This window comes from Oncorhynchus masou, chromosome 33 (assembly GCF_036934945.1).
Source record: "Oncorhynchus masou masou isolate Uvic2021 chromosome 33, UVic_Omas_1.1, whole genome shotgun sequence".
Classification (NCBI taxonomy): Eukaryota; Metazoa; Chordata; class Actinopteri; order Salmoniformes; family Salmonidae; genus Oncorhynchus; species Oncorhynchus masou.
In genome coordinates, this window is record NC_088244.1 from 41,789,424 (window position 1) to 41,808,229 (window position 18,806).

Genomic DNA, 18,806 nt, shown 5'->3' on the forward strand with positions numbered 1-18,806 from the left:
AAAACGGAACTGTGTACTTATAGTTCATGTAACCAGATCGTGACTACAACTACGCTACTAAGTATTTGACCACACTGTTTTACATTGGCGAGTAAAAACTCATGAGTCCTACCCTTTCAATGTAATGAGTCCCACACTGATGTCTTTCCCTAGCTTTGAAATGACAGAACACACTATTCAATGGAAATCAGAAAGGTCTTTCTAACGGTTGAAAATCTCATCAATTCGGGTGATGTGCAACAGTTTGAGGGCCCAGACCACAATCAGAGTACATAGCCCAGGTTCACAGAATGGATGTTCAGATTCATCTAGAAGTACCTGGTCTCAAATGCAGCGCCCACAGAGCAATAACACAAGGTACACGCTGACAGTAATATAAATTCCTCTCCATCGTGATGCACAAGAGGTAGAATGCATTGAAAAGGTGCAGCACACTAGTGGCCTGGGGTGGTGTAACGGTTACTGCCACGGCCTTCGAAACACACATATATGCCAGTGCTGGTGTGGGTTCAAATCCAGCCTATGCCCTTCTAGCACACCATCTCCCCTCCCTTTCCTGTCTCTCTTCACAGTCTCTGTCCAACAAAATAGGCTATATTCTGGGAAAAAATACAGCACAGTAGGTATAAATTTACTGTGAAAACATCCAATATAAAAAAGTTAGTTACAAGTTGGGAATAGCCCAAGCAGAATGGAGACTTAAATGCACATGACTCCACCTAATGGCAGATCATTTGAATAATCACTAACAAGGGGTCATTAATAATGCTTTCAAGGCAAAGGACTGGATTTCCAAATGATCAAATTGGTATGCAAAGGTGGGAATATTCCCTTGGATGAATGTCACTGGAGAGACGATTCCACATTTCAGAGCACATCATCTGATTTGGAGCTGTAATTTAAAATGCACAATTTACAGACATCTACACTCCTATGAAAATAATAGTCAGTAATATTACAGCATTACTCTTTGACCAAAGAGGATATCAAATGATGTTATGTTATACAATGGATGAGTCTAATCCTGGATGCTGATTGGTTAAAACTGCATTCCAGCTGGTGTCTATTCCACAAGTTACCACCGGCTAAAGCTATGTTGTTGAAATGCCTTTACTCTGTTCCATCTCACTGCGCAATCCAGTCTTATTAGCCAGGTCAAAAAACAGGTCAAACTAAACAAAATGCAGCTAGTCTTTCCATCTTCAGTTTGAAGTTATTGTATTAGCTGTGTTGTTGGCTAGATCTTCTGAACAACAGTGTCCTGACAAGAGAGCACATTCTTTTATGACAGGCAAAAATCGCAGATTAGCTCATTGTTATGGATGTATCCAAATAAATGTCTTAACCGAACCGATAGAACAAACAACCAGCCGGTGTGGGTAGCAACCTTAGATTTGTGTCCTGACTATATCTTGTGGAAGGATGAAAGTATGAATGAAATCAAAATACAAAGTTTCATGAAAATATGTCAATATGTTGGCAACTCATTGTATAAAAGTGATAATGCCTTCGAAGCCGGTGTTGATGATATATTGGCATGGTTTGCCAGCCCACGACTTAGTCTCAGGCCTAACAACACCAGTGCCAATATATCCAACACCAGCTTCTCAGGATTCATCACTTAAATATGGCATGGATTTGTAATCACTAAACTGGAACTTGGGCCTACAGTTTTTTTTAAAGGGATAGTTTGGGATTTTGGCAATGAGGCCTTTTATCTACTTCTTCGTAGTCAGATAAAACTGGTATTCACAACTTTATGTATCTGTGTGCAGTTTGAAGGAAGTTGCTAACAAGCGTCAGCGAAATTGCTAACTAGCATTAGCGCAATGACTGGAAGTCTAACTGCTCCTGTAGACTTCCAATCATTGGGCTAAGGCTATTTAGCAGTGGGTCATGAAAATTGTATGAACGAGTTAATCTGACTCTCAGGAAGTAGACAGTGTCAAAATCCTCAACTATCCCTTTGTCTTTTTCATATTTAATGTTGCTTAACCCAAACATTTAAATTGTATTTAACCACGTATAATGTAGTTAGTGGTTCTTCCTTTAAAAGTTATGAGATTATGCCACGACCGTAAGCGGTAGATTGTGATAGTGTGGTGCAATGACAGAATGCCACAAAGTGGAGTTAAAACGCTGATCTATCGGTAGTCTAAAATGTGGCAATTAATGGAGGCGTTTTCAGTCTGAGAGTCTCTCTTCTCCGGCACTAGAGTCCAGCATCAGGCAAAAAAATATATTATAACAATATTAAAATAAAACTGTTCGTGGTCCTGGAGTTGAGAGAACTTGGGTTAATACAGTGGGGGAATTTTACTTGACATGTGGACTGATGATTTTTGAAAAATAGCCATGGTGGGCTTTTGGTTTCTCTCGCTCCAAAAAACAGAAGTAAGGAACTTGTCTGTCAGCCCTGCATTAAAGACCAAAATTGGTTAAATAAAATTGTGATAAATAAAAATTTTTTTTTTTTATTGACAGCAGTGACATAAATTGCGTAACTTCTGACTCACTGGAATTGTGATACTGTGAAATAAAATCGGTCTGTAAACAATTGTTGGAAAAAAATACTTGTCATGCAAAGTAGATGTCCTAGCCGACTTGCCAAAACCATAGTTTGTTAACAAGAAATTTGAGGAGTAGTTGAAAAGATGAGTTAATGACTCCAACCTAACCTAATGTAAACTTCCGACGTTACCATAAATACCCTACCACCTAACCTTCCGACATTACCATAAATACCCTACCACCTAACCTTCCGACATTACCATACATACATACATACATACATACATACAGCAAAAAAGAAAACATCCCTTTCTCAGGACCCTGTCTTTCAAAGATATTTTTCATAAAAATCCAAATCACTTCACAGATCTTCATTGTAAAGGGTTTAAACACTGTTTCCCATGCTTGTTCAATTAACCATAAACAAGTAATGAACATGCATCTGTGGAACGGTCGTTAACACATTAACAGCTTACAGACGGTAGGCAATGTAGGTCACAGTTGTGAAAACTTAGGACACTAAAGAAGCCTTTCTACTGACTCTGAGAAATACCAAAAGAAAGATGCCCAGGGTCCCTGCTCATCTGCGTGAATGTGCCTTAGGCATGCTGCAAAGAGGCATGAGGACTGCAGATGTGGCCAGGGAAATAAATTGTAATGTCCATACAGTGAGAAGTCTAAGACAGCACTAGGGGGGAGACAGGAAGGACAGCTGATCGTCCTCACAGTGGCAGACCACGTTTAACAACACCTGCACAGGATTGGTACATCCGAACAACACACCTGTGGGACAGGTACAGGATGGCAACAACAACTGCCCGAGTTACACCAGGAACGCACAATCCCTCCATCAGTGCTCAATCCACAATAGGCTGAGAGACTGGACTGAGGGCTTGTAGGCAGGTCCTCACCAGACATCACCAGCAACAACGTCGCCTATGGGCACAAACCAACCGTCCCTGGACCAGACAGGACTGGAAAAAAGTGCTCTTCACTGATGGGTCGCGGTTGTGTCTCACCAGGGGTGATGGTCGGATATGTGTTTACCGTGAAGGAATGAGCTTTACAACAAGGCCTGTACTCTGGAGCGGGATCAATTTTGGGGTGGAGGGTCCGTCATGGTCTGGGGCGGTGTGTCACAGCCTCATCGGACTGAGCTTGTTGTCATTGCAGGCAATCTCAAAGCTGTGCGTTACAGGGAAGACATCCTCCTCTATCATGTGGTACCCTTCCTGCAGGCTCATCCTGACATGACCTTCCAGCATGACAATGCCACCACCCATACTGTGCGTGATTGCATGCAAGACAGGGATGTCAGTGTTTTGCCATGGCCAGCGAAGAGCCCGGATCTCAATCCCGTTGAGCACGTCTGGGACCTGTTGGATCAGAGGGTGAGGGCTAGGGCCATTCCCCTCAGAAATGTCTGGGAACTTACAGGTGCCTTGGTGGAAGAGTGGGGTAACATCTCACAGCAAGAACTGGCAAATCTGGTGCAGTCCATGACAAGGAGATGCAAAGCAGTACTTAATGCAGCTGGTGGCCACACCAGATACTGACTGTTACTTTTGATTTTGACCCCCCCATTTTGTTCAGGGACACATTAGTCCATTTGTTAGTCACATGTCTATGGAACTTACTCCATTGTTGAATCTTATGTTCATACAAATATTTACACATGTTAAGTTTGCTGAAAATAAACGCAGTTGACAGTAAAAGGACATTTTTTTGCTGAGTTTCTCTCATCATATCACCCAGCCCTAGCTGACACTTAAATAGCATGCCATAGAATTCTGTGGTAGACCAAACTGTGCTGCAGTATGACGCAACTTTGAAAGTAATCACTATACATTCTACAGTAAAGCATACATACAACAGCATACAACTTTGAAACCTTTGCAGTTTGTAGTTACATTTTATGGGAAATGTTCACAGAGAGTGGCAAGAAAAAGTATGTGAACCCTTTGGAAATACCTGGATTTCTGTATAAATATGTCATAATTTGATCTGACCATCTAGGTCACAACAATAGACAAACACAGTCTGCTTAAACACACAAACAAGTATAGGTGTTCATGTCTTTTTTGAACACACCATTTAAACATTCACAGTGTAGGGTGGGAAAAATTGTGAACCCTTGGATTTAATAACTGGTTGACCCTCCTTTGGCAGCAATAACCTCAACCAAATGATTTCCGTAGTTGCGGATCAGACCTGCACAACAGTCAGGAGTTATTTTGGACAATTCCTCTTTACAGATAGCCTTACATTCCCCTGCAAAATGTCTTGATAAACTTGGTAAATTATTTTTCCATCTATGATAGCAAGATGTCCAGGCCCTGAGGCAGCAAAGCAGCCTCAAACCATGATGCTCCCTTCACCATACTTTACAGATGGGAGGAGGTTTTGATGTTGGTGTGCTGTGCCATTTTTTCTCCACGCAGTGTTGTGTTCTCCTTCCAAACAACTCAACTGTAGTTTAATCTGTCCACAGGATATTTTGACGGTAGCGTTGTGGAACATCCCGGTGCACTTTTGCAAACTTGAGACGTGCGGCAATGTTTTCTTTGGACAGCAGTGGATTCTTCCGTGGGCCCTCCCATGAACACCATTCTTGTTTATTAGTGTTTCACGTATCGTAGACTCATCAACAGAGATGTTAGCAAGTTCCAGAGATTTCTGTAAGTCTTTAGCTGACACTCTAGGATTCTTCTTAAATTCATTGAGCATTCTGTACTGTGCTCATGCAGTATGGCCACTCCAAGGAAGAGTAGCAACAGTGCTGAACGTTCTCCATTTCTAGACAATTTGCCTTACCGTGGACTGAAGAACATCAAGGCCTTTAAGAGATACTTTTGTAACCCTTTCTAGCTTTATGCAAGTCAACCATTCTTAATCTTCGATCTCCTGAGATCTATTTTGTTCGAGGCACAGTTCACATCAGACAATGCTTCTTGTGAATAGCAAACTCAAATTTTGTGATTGCTTTTATAGGGCAAGGCAGCTCTAACCCACGTCTCCAATCTAATCTCATTGATTGGACTCCAGGTTAGCTGACTCCTGACTCCAATTATCTTTTCAAGAAGTCATTAGCCTAGGGGTTCATACTTTTTCCAACCTACACTGAATGTTTAAATGGTATATTCAATATAGACAAGAAAAATACAATAATGTGTGTTATTAGTTTAAACACTGTCTATTGTTGTGACTTGGATGAAGATTAGATCAAATTTTATGACCAATTTATGCAGAAATCCAGGTAATTCCAAAGGGTTCACATACTTTTTATTGCCACTGTAGATTAAAGCATCAATACATAAGGGGAGGGGGAGTGAATTATTGTGTGTGGTCATAGGTATTGTCTGTGCTATGTTGTGTTCATAGGTACAAGGAGAAGAAACACTCCCTCCCCCCAACACCTAGCAACCAAAAGGAACCTCCAATTTCAATTCCTGAGTTGATGCTGAATTCCTAATTTATTAGCGATGCATTTGCTGACAATGACCGTAATTATATTGACCTCAGAGATTAAAATACAAATCAGAAAACATTTGGAGGGTTCCTTTTTATCACGTTTAATGGGAATCTGCATAATATATCTTAATGAGGCACTTAATGGTCTATGAGAGATCTATTGAGAATGTCTTCATGGCAATTAGCCGAGAGTGTGTGGCAGCTGTTCTACAATTAAAATGCCAAATTACCTTCAATCAACACCATTTAAGACTGCACGTAAAACTCAACACAAAATGTGGAGAAAAATCTGTTCAGACAACTCTGATCTTGATATGAGTAAGGGGCGTATCCAAATCAGGAACCAGTGTTCTCTCTTTATAAAAACAAACACTTCTCTTTTACCCTCTCACTTAATGGTCTGGTAAGATTAAACATTCAGTTTTTCCAGTACACCTAAACTGCAGTGTTGTGAAAGGAGTCATTCCCAACTCTATGGCAAACCTGATTTTATGAGACTTGAAACAGGCATTAACACCAAAAATGGATTAAAGATACAAGGCCAAAAGAACAAATGCACGTCTGAAGTTATAACATAATGCAACAAAAATCTTAAGGTAGTAGGTTCTGTCTGTATTTAGAGGCATACATAAAAGCCATGGACGGAGTATGCCAATAGTCATTATTCAAACAAAAACATGCCAATATACTGTAGGCTACAGATGGTATTTGTCATGGACATGAGTAGGCTGCCAGTGAATATAGCCATCAATCTTGTATTTCCGGTACCTTCCTTTTGACAGGCACTTAGTTTGAACGCTTTCAATAAAATGACTAAATAATATATTAGTTCGTACACGGCTAAATTGTAGCAAGAAAATTACTTTTCTCCGACAAGATAAAATCAGTGGAAACGTTGCAACGGACCATTTCGAAATATAAATATTGTAACTATTTACTGAATTTTAGCGTGCAACAATATTGTTGCAAACACAACATCACATCCATTTAACTGACACATAGGTGGGAAGTGACAACAGCGTAATACAATAATGCTACTCACCACACTAAAATTGCACTAGATTTTTGTTCTGTAATTTACTAGTTACTGAGAGGCAGCCCCAGTAGCCTACTTTGACATTTCACAACTGTCATCGCTTCAAAAGTTCCAGCGGGTCTAAAAAGTAGAACTTATAGCACATGTATGGTTGCATAACGTTACATGTCAATGTTTGAGCATCCGTTTCAATTTCGACCAATCGAAATTCAATGTAAAAGTAATTTTACTACTTGCAAGGCAATTAAACAGCAGAATCAATCTGAGCCGCACGACCGAGGATCACCCTGAAAAAAAGGTATAAGATATTGCTTGAAACTTGAACTTAATATCCTGAAATAACATGGGCTGTCTATCTGCATAGTATGATGACAGGGAGAGAGAACCTGTCAGGGCCTGTCCACAGCGCAACCCCGGAGCTCAAGTACATTTCTTTGCCTATGTGAGATATTAGGCCTAACGTTACGACATTCCCAAATTCGCTTTACTTACCCCGGTGGATGGTTATTTAACCGGTTCAAATTTCAGAGGTTCAGCTGTTCCAGTGCTGCACTTGAACATTTCCTCCGAGGACGGAGCTACTTCACCTTCTCGGGCTGTCACTGAAGTTGCACGCCCCATGCGATACTCGTGTCATATTGACCGGTTCTGTGGTCAGTTGCGTCCCTTGATTTGAAGACTTCCTCACCCAGCTATTCGCATTTGCTTCTCCAACAACAGAATCCCGCCGGGTTTCCCCGCTCCGACTCCGTTCTCTTGCAAAAACCACCGGAACTACTTCCAATGCCAGACGGAGCACGTTGAAGGCAAATCCATGCACCACGGTCAGACAACATCACATAACTAGTTCCCATATTCAATACTTAATTAACTTTTCATAGTGAATTCACTGTCGACAACAACAATAACGTGACAATAATAATAATAACCATAATCATCATAATATGTTAATCATTATTCATGTGTTTATTTATTTATTTTAACGTAACTAGGAAGCTAATTCACATCCATAGTCACTGGGCAGGTGAAAACAGACCATCACAACATAAATACATAAACATAGCATCATAACAAACAAGTAATATATAAATGCATGCATCAAACTAGTCATGATTACAGCAGCTAATGGAGATCCATAAAAAATACAAATAAAATGTAGATTCCTTTTGAGGCACTTCTTCGGTTTGTGTTAACAAAAGCCAGTTAGAAAAGCCTATTTCTGTAGTGTGTCCCAGTAGTCTGTGGTACAATGAATGTATGAAGGAAAGGAAGGATGAAAGGAAGAAAGGAAGCAAGAAAAATGTTGTCCCATAGGGAATCTGGCACACACATCACTTCAACATATCACAGGATATCACAAGACATAATCAGACAGACATACAGTACATTTGCTGTGGAGCTGCTGGGTTATAGTTTATAGTCCTTATAGTTCAGGAAACTGATGCTGGTTGGTGTGAACAACTTGTGTGCTAGGTTTGTCCAACACAGTCCCTCCCCTCTGTTGGTTTCTCTTGTTGTCCTGCTCTCCCTTTGGTAAAGAACCTGGCTCAGGGCCGGCCCCAGGCATAAGGAGTTCTTCTCTTCTTATGTCAGTCACTGAGAGTCACTCAATTAGCCATGTCAGCTAACAATTTTTCGATTGGTAAATGAGTTTAGCCAGCTATCTAAACTTGTAGTAATCATGGCAGAATACCAACCTTGCTTACAGGTCACGTGCCCAAGGGCTATTCTCTCTAGACATCTGCATTGCTTCTTACTTTTTTCAAATGCTCCGGTTGCCTAAGGTCTGGTATTCGAGAATACACAGGGGCCCTGACCTCCAGGGGGCACCCATTGATTTTGTAAGTCACTCTCACTCAGATATAATTAACATGGCATAAGTCATGGCAGCATGTGTAGAATTACAGAAAATTAGATGTAAAACTAAAACATTTCCCTCCACCCTATGGCAAAATTGGTAGAATTACAGGAAACCTGTACAACTAAAAATGTTCTCTCCTCCTCCATCCTCCTGGCTCTGATGCCTCCTCTGTCCCTGTTTCATTCTCTGTGGCCCCCTTAGAGACCAAACCTCAAGTCCCCGTAAACCACGTTGGGCCTACTCTGGAAACCAACAGATACGTGCAGACATACAGTTGAAGTCGGAAGTTTACATACACTTAGGTTGGAGTCATTAAAACTTGTTTTTCAATCACTCCACAAATGTATTGTTCACAAACTATAGTTTTGGCAAGTCGGTAGGACATCTACTTTGTGCATGACACAAGTCATTTTTCCAAAAACTGTTTACAGACAGATTATTTCACTTATAATTGATCACAATTCCAGTGGATCAGAAGTTTACATACACTAAGTTGACTGTGCCTTTAAACAGCTTGGAAAATTCTAGAAAATTACGTCATGGCTTTAGAAGCTTCTGATTGACATCATTTGAGTCAATTGGAGGTGTACCTGTGGATGTATTTCAAGGCCTACCTTCAAACCCAGTGCCTCTTTACTTGACATCATGGGAAAATCAAAAGAAATCAGCCAAGACCTCAGGGAGGCTTGCAAGCCGAAGAACACCATCCCAACTGTGAAGCACGGGGGTGGCAGCATCATGTTGTGAGGGTGCTTTGCTGCAGGAGGGACTGTTGCACTTCACATAATAGATGGCATCATGAGGCTGGAAAATTATGTGGATATATTGAAGCAACATCTCAAGACATTAGTCAGGAAGTTAAAGCTTGGTCACAAATGGGTCTTCCAAATTGACAATGACCCCAAGCATACTTCCAAAGTTGTGGCAAAATGGCTTAAGGACAACAAAGTCAAGGTATTGGAGTGGCCATCACAAACCCTGACCTCAAACCTATAGAAAATGTGTGTGTGGGCAGAACTGAACAAGGCATGTGCAAGCAAGGAGGCCTACAAACCTGACTCAGTTACACCAGCTCTGTCAGGGGGAATGGGCCAAAATACACCAAACCTATTGTGGGATACTTGTGGAAGGCTACCTGAAATGTTTGACCCAAATTATTAAACAATTTAAAGGCAATGCTATCAAATACTAATTCAGTGTATGTACACTTCTGACCCACTGGGAATGTGATGAAAGAAATTAAAACTGAAATAAATCACACACTAAATCACTATTATTCTGACATTTCACAATCTTAAAATAAAGTGGTGATCCTAACTGACCCAAGACAGGGAATTTGCACTAGGATAAAATGTTAGGAATTGTGAAAAACTGAGTTTAAATGTATTTGGCTAAGGTGTATGTAAACGTCCAACTTCAACTGTAGATGGTGTACAGTTTGATATCGACTTTGGCAGCCAGTTGTTTCTTAGATACAGTTCAGGCTGTCAATTTGGAGCAGTGGGACAGTGTGTGTGTGGAGGGGGGTGGGGGGTAGGTGTAGGAGCACATTCAAAATGTCGAGACTGACTCAAACTAGATTGCCTGTGATCTTTGTAGTCAACATATTTTACTGAATTAACTTCCATAGAGAATTATGTGTCCTATCTTACCACCCTGTGCCTGTAGATGTCAGTAACATATGTAAATACAGTATAATACCATTTCCTGTATATGTATGTACAAGTACCAAGTTCCTGCGTGTTCATGAAATGAGGTACTCCAAGTATAGCTCCCTAGAATGTCCATTTCTTTATTTTTATTCCATCCTTTGCAACGAGTATAGCCCATCTGTCTTACTATCTACATATCTGTATACAGTAATCAATTTCATTCCTGGGGCTAGGCTAAAGGGCAAAGTTATGATCAGGACAACAGGATTATTCAATCAAGCAAGCCTACTCATACAGGACTGGAAAATGTTTATAAAACAGGCAAGTTTAACAGGGACAGTGCAGAATCCATATACATGTGCCGTGGTTACCAAAGAGCTAATTTGCACCCATAGTCCCTGGTGAGGTTACACAGCCATAATGCAAATTAAAATATTCACTAAAAACAATACATTACATCCAATACAATATGTATTAGGCGGAGCAGCACAGGGGAACCCAAGAGCAGACTCAGACCAAGAAACAGGAATGACTGAACCAAGATATTTATTGTAACACAGGGACAGATGAAGTGCAGTTCCAGTGAAGCTCGGATGAGTTGTAGGAAATCAGATGGAGGCTGAGGTTAGAGTGAGGTGGGCTGGGACAGGGTAAACAGGTTGAGGGGAATCCGAGGGAGTGATGGTGGAGAAGGAGAGAACTGGGTGAATGGCTGCAGGTCCAGGAGACAGCGGATGTCCATTAGGGGGTGTGGCAGGAGCAGATGTGACAGTACACCCCCCCTCCCCATGGGCGCCACCTGTTGCAGGACCCGGCTTGTCAGCGTGTGAGGTATGGAAATCCTGTAGGAGGGAAGGGTCCAGAATATGATGAGGCACCCAGCAGCGCTCCTCAGGCCCGTATCCCTCCCAGTCCACCAGATACTGCCAACCGCGACCCTGACAGCGTACATCCAAAAGCCTCCGGACAGTATAGGCAGGATGGTCATTGATGAGCCGAGGGGGTGGAGGAGCAGCTGTAAGGGGGGGGGTGATTTTGAGAGAGTCTGGGAGTTTCAAATGCACACCATTGAATTGGGGTGCTAGTCCTTAGACGAGAGCCATAACTTTTGGCCTGAAGTGCAGACTGGAGTTGAAGCACGGCGACGGTTAGCTTGGGATTGGGTCCTGGTGGAGGCACGAAGAGCAGCCTGGGCCCTCTAAACAGGTGAGGTGACTATGGCGCATGTGGTCCTGAAGCGAGGGCACTTGGGAGTGAGGACACTTGGGCAGGGAACAAGGGGGGTTGGTAACCCAGGGCACACTCAAAGGGTGACATACCTGACAAGGCGTTGATGAGGGTATTGTGGGCATATTCCACCCAGGGTAACTGGGCACTCCAGGGGGAAGGGTTAGCCAAAGTCACACAGCGTAGGTTCAGTCTTCATCTCCTGGTTGGCCCGCTCGCACTGGCCATTGGTCTGGGGGTGATAACCAGATAAAAGGCTAACATGTGCAGAAGGCTCTCCATACCTGGGATGTAAACTGGGGTCCCCTGTCAGAAATGATGTCAATAGGGATGCCATGCAGCCGCAACACATGGGATACCAGTAGGTCCGCATTCTCCTTGGAGGAAGGAAGCTTGGAGGGGAATGAAGTGAGCCACTTTGGAAAATCTGTCAATTATAGTGAGGATGACTGAGTTACCGTTAGATGGGGGAAGACCAGTGACGATGTCCAGGGCTATGTGTGACCAGGGGTGACTGGGTATGGGAAGATGAAGAAGTAGACCGAACGTAGGTTTGGTGGAGGTTTTGTTCCGGGAATAGACCGAGCAGGCTGAGATGAATTCCCAAAGTATCTTTCTCCATGGTGGGCCACAAATCACTGATGCAGGAAGGTGACAGTCCGGTTCATGCCAGGGTGATAGGTGAGGTGAGTAGAATGGGCCCACTGAAGAATATCAGAGTGAACTGAATCTGGCACAAACAGAGCCTTACTATGACCGTTATCTGGGTCAGGTTGGTTCTGCTGAGCCTGGAGAACACGGGACTCAATCTCCCAGGAGACAGCGGCAATGATGCAGGAGGATGGCATAATAGTTTCTGGCTCGGAATGTGTTGTCTGTGATGAACTGATGGAAGAGGACGTCGGGCTTAGTATTAGATCCGGGGTGATAAGTGAGTGAAGTTGAATCTTCAAAAAAAAGCCCATCTGGCCTGCCGAGAGTTCAGACGTTTGGCAGTCTGGATGTAGGATATTTTTTATGATCCGTCCACCAATGAATGGGATAACCGAGCCCTCTAACCAGTGACGCCACTCAAGAGCCAGCTTCACAGCCAGAAGTTCCCTGTTGCCCATATCAAAATTTCTCTCTCGAGAGGAGAGCTTGCGGGTCAAGAAGACACATGGATGGAGCTTCTGAGAGGGTGAACAGGACAGCATCTGGTGTTGGAAGCGTCCACCTCGAGGACGAACTGGAGTACTGGGTCTGGCTGGGTAAGGATTGGAATTGAAGCGATGCCTCTGCCTCGGGGAACCAGTGGAACGGAGTGGAGGTGGAGGTGGAGGTGAGAGGAGCTGCCAAACGACTGTAGTCAGATGAGACATCTGTAAAATTTGGCAAACCCCAGAAAACGCTGTGGCTGTTTCAGATTAGTGGGCACAGACCACTGTGACTGCCCTAAACTTGGCAGGGTCCATTCGTAGCTGTCCTTGTGCAATAATGTAACCCAAAAAGGACACAGGAAACATGAACTCCCATTTCTCAGCCTTAACAAAAAATGTGTTCTCCAACAGCCGTTGGAGGACTTGGTGAACTTGGTTGCTTGTGAGCCTCAAGATCCTTTGAAAAATAAGAATGTCATCCACTGACAAAAATAAAGCATCCAATAGCATCCCTCAAAAATCATTCACCAGGCTCTGAAAAACAGTGAGACCAAACGGCATGACCAAATACTCAGTGTCCAAGAGGTGTGTTGAATGTCATTTTCCACTTGTCCCCCTCTCTGATGCGGACAAGGTGGTAGGCATTCCGCAGGTCGAGTTTAGTGAACACCGTGTCACCATGGAGGGGGCAAAAGCAGAACTGTTGAGTGGCAAGGGATACTTATTCCTGACAGTGATACTATTCAACCCACGGACGTCTAAGCACGGCCTCAATGACCCATCCTTTTTCTTGACAAAGAAAAACCCAGCTCCCACCGGAGAGGAAGAAGGCCTGAGATGTCCGACAGCCAGGAAATCATGTATGTATTCCTCCATAGCCTTTTTCTCGGGGTGAGAGAGGTTATACAACCTGCTACTGGGGAGAGGAGCTCCAGGCTAAAGCTCAATAGCGCAGTAATAAGGCCGATGAGGCGGCAGAGATGGGGTGTGGTGCTTACTAAACACATGAGCTGGACCGTGGTACTCTGGAGGAACAGAAGACCAGTCCGGGGGATCTGGAATGGACTGGGGTACAAACAGGGCAGGTGGAAGGGCAGAATGTAGACGATTGGAATGACAAAATGTACTCCAAGTAGTTACCCTTCCGGTGGCCCAGTCAATCTGTGGGTTGTGTCGTTTTAACCATGGATGGCCCTGGGTTTAGTAGCCACTTTCCTAGCTTCATCTTTTTGCATTTTTGCTATTCTTCTTTTTTTAGATTGAGAGGACATTGTTGTAGACTTTGACTCACCAGGTACCAACTTCAATGTTTTATTCAGTCCACCTTTGTCCTTGGGGAATTATCCTCTTCAACCTCAGTCTCACTTTATGTCATTTCAACTGAGATTTGTGGTACGTCTGCGATACTCATGGGTACAGGATTGTTGTCCTGTACATGGTGTGAAAAAGTTTCCTCTATATGCACCTAATGTTTTCCTGTGTAGTAGGACTGTACTCTAGCATCTCCTGACTGCCTTTAGAGTCGGGTTGTGTCTGCCAGTATTAAGGTTTTCTTCCTTCGAAGGAGAGGAGGACCAAAATGCAGCGTGGTTATTTTGATTCATCTTTAATAAAGATTATAACGAACATTACAAAACACTAAACATAACGTGAAAAAACCAAAACAGCCCTATTTTTTTTAAATAAAAATAATTTATTATCTTCAATACCATTCATTCTTTACAACTCATAATTTACATACATACTCAAATAATGGTATTTTAATTAAACTAATTAAATTAAACATAAACCCCAAACAAAACCTCAGGGGAGCATCTTTCCTCCCTGTCACCCTACAAAATACCTTTCCCTATCTCCCCGTCCCTAATCTATCCTCTTACAAATCTAAATGACACCCAGCCCTAAACCCCCCTTCCACCTCTCCCGAGCAGCATGCTGCCCCCACTTCCTCTCCTCCCTCTTCATCCTCCCCCTCAAATCTCCTTCCACCCTCCTCACTATCCCTTCCACCCCCCAATCTCTCCCTGTCTTCACCATGTTCTGCCTTGCTTCCCACAGCCCCCGCTTAAAGAGACTCATGAGAAGCCAGAGCAGAAACCTGTCCCTATCCGTCCCTCTCGCTCTCCCTACACCCCTCTCTAACCTGGCCCACGTCAATACAAAATCCCCCTTTACCAAACCTAACAACACCCGTGCCCTAGCCCATACTACTCCGGCAAAGGCACAGTCCCAAAAGACATGGCGCACAGTCTTCTCCCTGCCACAAGAGGATCTTGGACAGGTGGGGGATTGCACCAAACTATACCGGTACAAGATGGAACGTACCGGCAAACACTTATGAAGGCTCAACCAATTCAGGTCCTTGAGCCTGTTGTCCAGACCCCGCGCCTGCACTCCCTCCCAGACCACTTCCGAGATGCCCACTACAGGCGCCGGACTCCCTGGCTTTCTGACCTCCTCGTACAGGTGCCTATGATTTAAACCTACTCGGGCAACTTCAACCTCAGGGTGCGCACGCAGCCACTTGGCCGCATGACCAAAGTGCCACGGCAGCTGTTCCGCCCGAGGACCCGTGTTAGACCACACCATTATGCTTCTCGCCTGATACGAGAAAAATACCAGCAGGAGGTAACCGGACGGGTGTATCACTGGCTGAGCAAGCTCCATTAACAAGAAAGAAACAAAAATTGTGTCCAGCTTGAGGGGAAATGCGGTAACCCCCTACCTCCCTCCCCGATGGGACAGATCATGCGTGCCCTGGCGACCCACTCGCACCTGCCAATCCACATAAACTGAAACACAAGCCTCACTAGAGGCCTCCTCAGACAAGCCGGCAATGGGTAGATGTATGCCAAATACAAAAGAGACGGCAACACATCCACCTTTAGGACCAGGACTTTGCCCATAATAGACAAATACCTAGCTTTCCACATTGCTAGCTTCCTCTGTACCACTGCGATACGCATGTTCCAGTTTAGTGTCGCTGAGCCGGAGGTCTCAAAATGGACCCCGAGAATCCTCAGGGCCCCCTCACAGAGAGAACCCCCCAGGCACATCCGTTCTACCGCGCCATCTTCCGAAAAACTTGACGGAAGACTTTGCATGGTTCAGAACTGAAATCCCCAAAGATGGCAAGGGACATTGTCAGGCACGAGTCCTTGCACAACAGCAAGGAAGTGTCGTCGGCGTACTGCGTCATCTTAACACGCAGCCCACCACTTCCAGGGATCAGCAAACCTTCCACCCCTGTGTCTGCCCTAATGGCAGCCCCCAGAGGCTCCATGTACAGAACAAAGAGGAGAGCCGAGAGTGGGCACCCCTGCCTGACCCCAGACGAGAGGTCAAAAACGTCACCCAAGTGACTATTTACACTAACTCGGCACCCCGCTCCGACATATAATGTACGAATCCATCCTATAAACTTCTCCCCAAATCCTAATCGACCTAACACTCTGAATAAAAAGGATCTATTCAAGCGATCGAAGGCTTTCGCCTGATCTAGCGCTGCTACCATAAAAGGCAGTCCTCTATCTTCAACCCAAGCGATGGAGTCCCTGATTAACTGTAGGTTCCATCTAATAGAGCGGCCCTCTACCCCGCACGTCTGATCCTCATGAACGACGTAGGGAAGGGCTGTGCGCAACCGGTCTGCTAAAACCTAAATTTTATTAGCATATCGATTGCGCAACCAGGGGTGGAAAAACCTTGGATCACTGTTACTCTAACTTCCGCGACGCATATAAGGCCCTGCCCCGCCCCCCTTTCGGAAAAGCTGACTACGACTCCATTTTGCTGATACCTGCCTACAGACAAAAACTAAAAAAAGAAGCTCCCACGCTGAGGTCTGTCCAACGCTGGTCCGACCAAGCCGACTCCACACTCCAAGACTGCTTCCATCACGTGGACTGGGACATGTTTCGTATTGCGTCAGATAACAACATTGATGAATACGCTGATTCGGTGTGCGAGTTCATTAGAACGTGCGTTGAAGATGTCGTTCCCATAGCAACGATTAAAACATTCCCTAACCAGAAACCGTGGATTGATGGCAGCATTCGCGTGAAACTGAAAGCGCAAACCACTGCTTTCAATCAGGGCAAGGTGTCTGGTAACATGACTGAATACAAACAGTGCAGCTATTACCTCCGTAAGGCTATCAAACAAGCTAAGCGTCAGTACAGAGACAAAGTAGAATCTCAATTAAACGGCTCAGACACAAGAGGCATGTGGCAGGGTCTACAGTCAATCACGGACTACAGGAAGAAATCCAGCCCAGTCACGGACCAGGATGTCTTGCTCCCAGGCAGACTAAATAACTTTTTTGCCCGCTTTGAGTACAATACAGTGCCACTGACACGGCCTGCAACGGAAACATGCGGTATCTCCTTCACTGCAGCCGAGGTGAGTAAAACATTTAAATGTGTTAACCCTCGCAAGGCTGCAGGCCCAGACGGCATCCCCAGCCGCGCCCTCAGAGCATGCGCAGACCAGCTGGCTGGTGCTCGTCATCAAGCTCGAGACCCTGGGTCTCGACGCCGCCCTGTGCAACTGGGTACTGGACTTCCTGACGGGCCGCCCCCAGGTGGTGAGGGTAGGCAACAACATCTCCACCCCGTTGATCCTCAACACTGGGGCCCCACAAGGGTGCGTTCTGAGCCCTCTCCTGTACTCCCTGTTCACCCACGACTGCGTGGCCACGCACGCCTCCAACTCAATCATCAAGTTTGCGGACGACACAACAGTGGTAGGCTTGATTACCAACAACGACGAGACGGCCTACAGGGAGGAGGTGAGGGCCCTCGGAGTGTGGTGTCAGGAAAATAACCTCACACTCAACGTCAACAAAACTAAGGAGATGATTGTGGACTTCAGGAAACAGCAGAGGGAACACCCCCCTATCCACATCGATGGAACAGTAGTGGAGAGAGTAGCAAGTTTTAAGTTCCTCGACATACACATCACAGACAAACTGAATTGGTCCACTCACACAGACAGCATCGTGAAGAAGGCGCAGCAGCGCCTCTTCAACCTCAGGAGGCTGAAGAAATTCGGCTTGTCACCAAAAGCACTCACAAACTTCTACAGATGCACAATCGAGAGCATTCTGGCGGGCTGCATCACCACCTGGTACGGCAACTGCTCCGCCCTCAACCGTAACGCTCTCCAGAGGGTAGTGAGGTCTGCACAACGCATCACCGGGGGCAAACTACCTGCCCTCCAGGACACCTACACCACCTGATGTTACAGGAAGGCCATAAAGATCATCAAGGACATCAACCACCCGAGCCACTGCCTGTTCACCCCGCTATCATCCAGAAGGCGAGGTCAGTACAGGTGCATCAAAGCTGGGACCGAGAGACTGAAAAACAGCTTCTATCTCAAGGCCATCAGACTGTTAAACAGCCACCACTAACATTGAGTGGCTGCTGCCAACACACTGACACTGACTCAACTCCAGCCACTTTAATAATGGGAATTGATGGGAAATGATGTAAATATATCACTAACCACTTTAAACAATGCTACCTTATATAATGTTACTTACCCTACATTATTCATCTCATATGCATACGTATATACTGTACTCTATATCATCGACTGCATCCTTATGTAATACATGTATCACTAGCCACTTTAACTATGCCACTTTGTTTACATACTCATCTCATATGTATATACTGTACTCGATACCATCTACTGTATCTTGCCTATGCTGCTCTGTACCATCACTCATTCATATATCCTTATGTACATATTCTTTATCCCCTTACACTTTGTATAAGACAGTAGTTTAGGAATTGTTAGTTCGATTACTTGTTGGTTATTACTGCATTGTCGGAACTAGAAGCACAAGCATTTCGCTACACTCGCATTAACATCTGCTAACCATGTGTATGTGACAAATAAAA

At 44.5% G+C, this 18,806-nt stretch overlaps 1 protein-coding gene across 3 annotated transcripts in view; it reads right to left on the reverse strand.

The window, feature by feature from the left end:
- The window catches only part of LOC135528570 (forkhead box protein J3-like), an 88,993-nt gene extending 81,231 nt beyond the window's left edge, over positions 1-7,762 (reverse strand). For all 3 annotated transcript variants that reach the window (XM_064957745.1, XM_064957743.1, XM_064957744.1), the window contains exon 1: positions 7,511-7,762. The gene's annotated coding sequence lies outside the window, so the exon portion shown is untranslated. The remainder of the gene's footprint in view (positions 1-7,510) is intronic.
- Between the last annotated feature and the right edge of the window lie 11,044 nt (positions 7,763-18,806).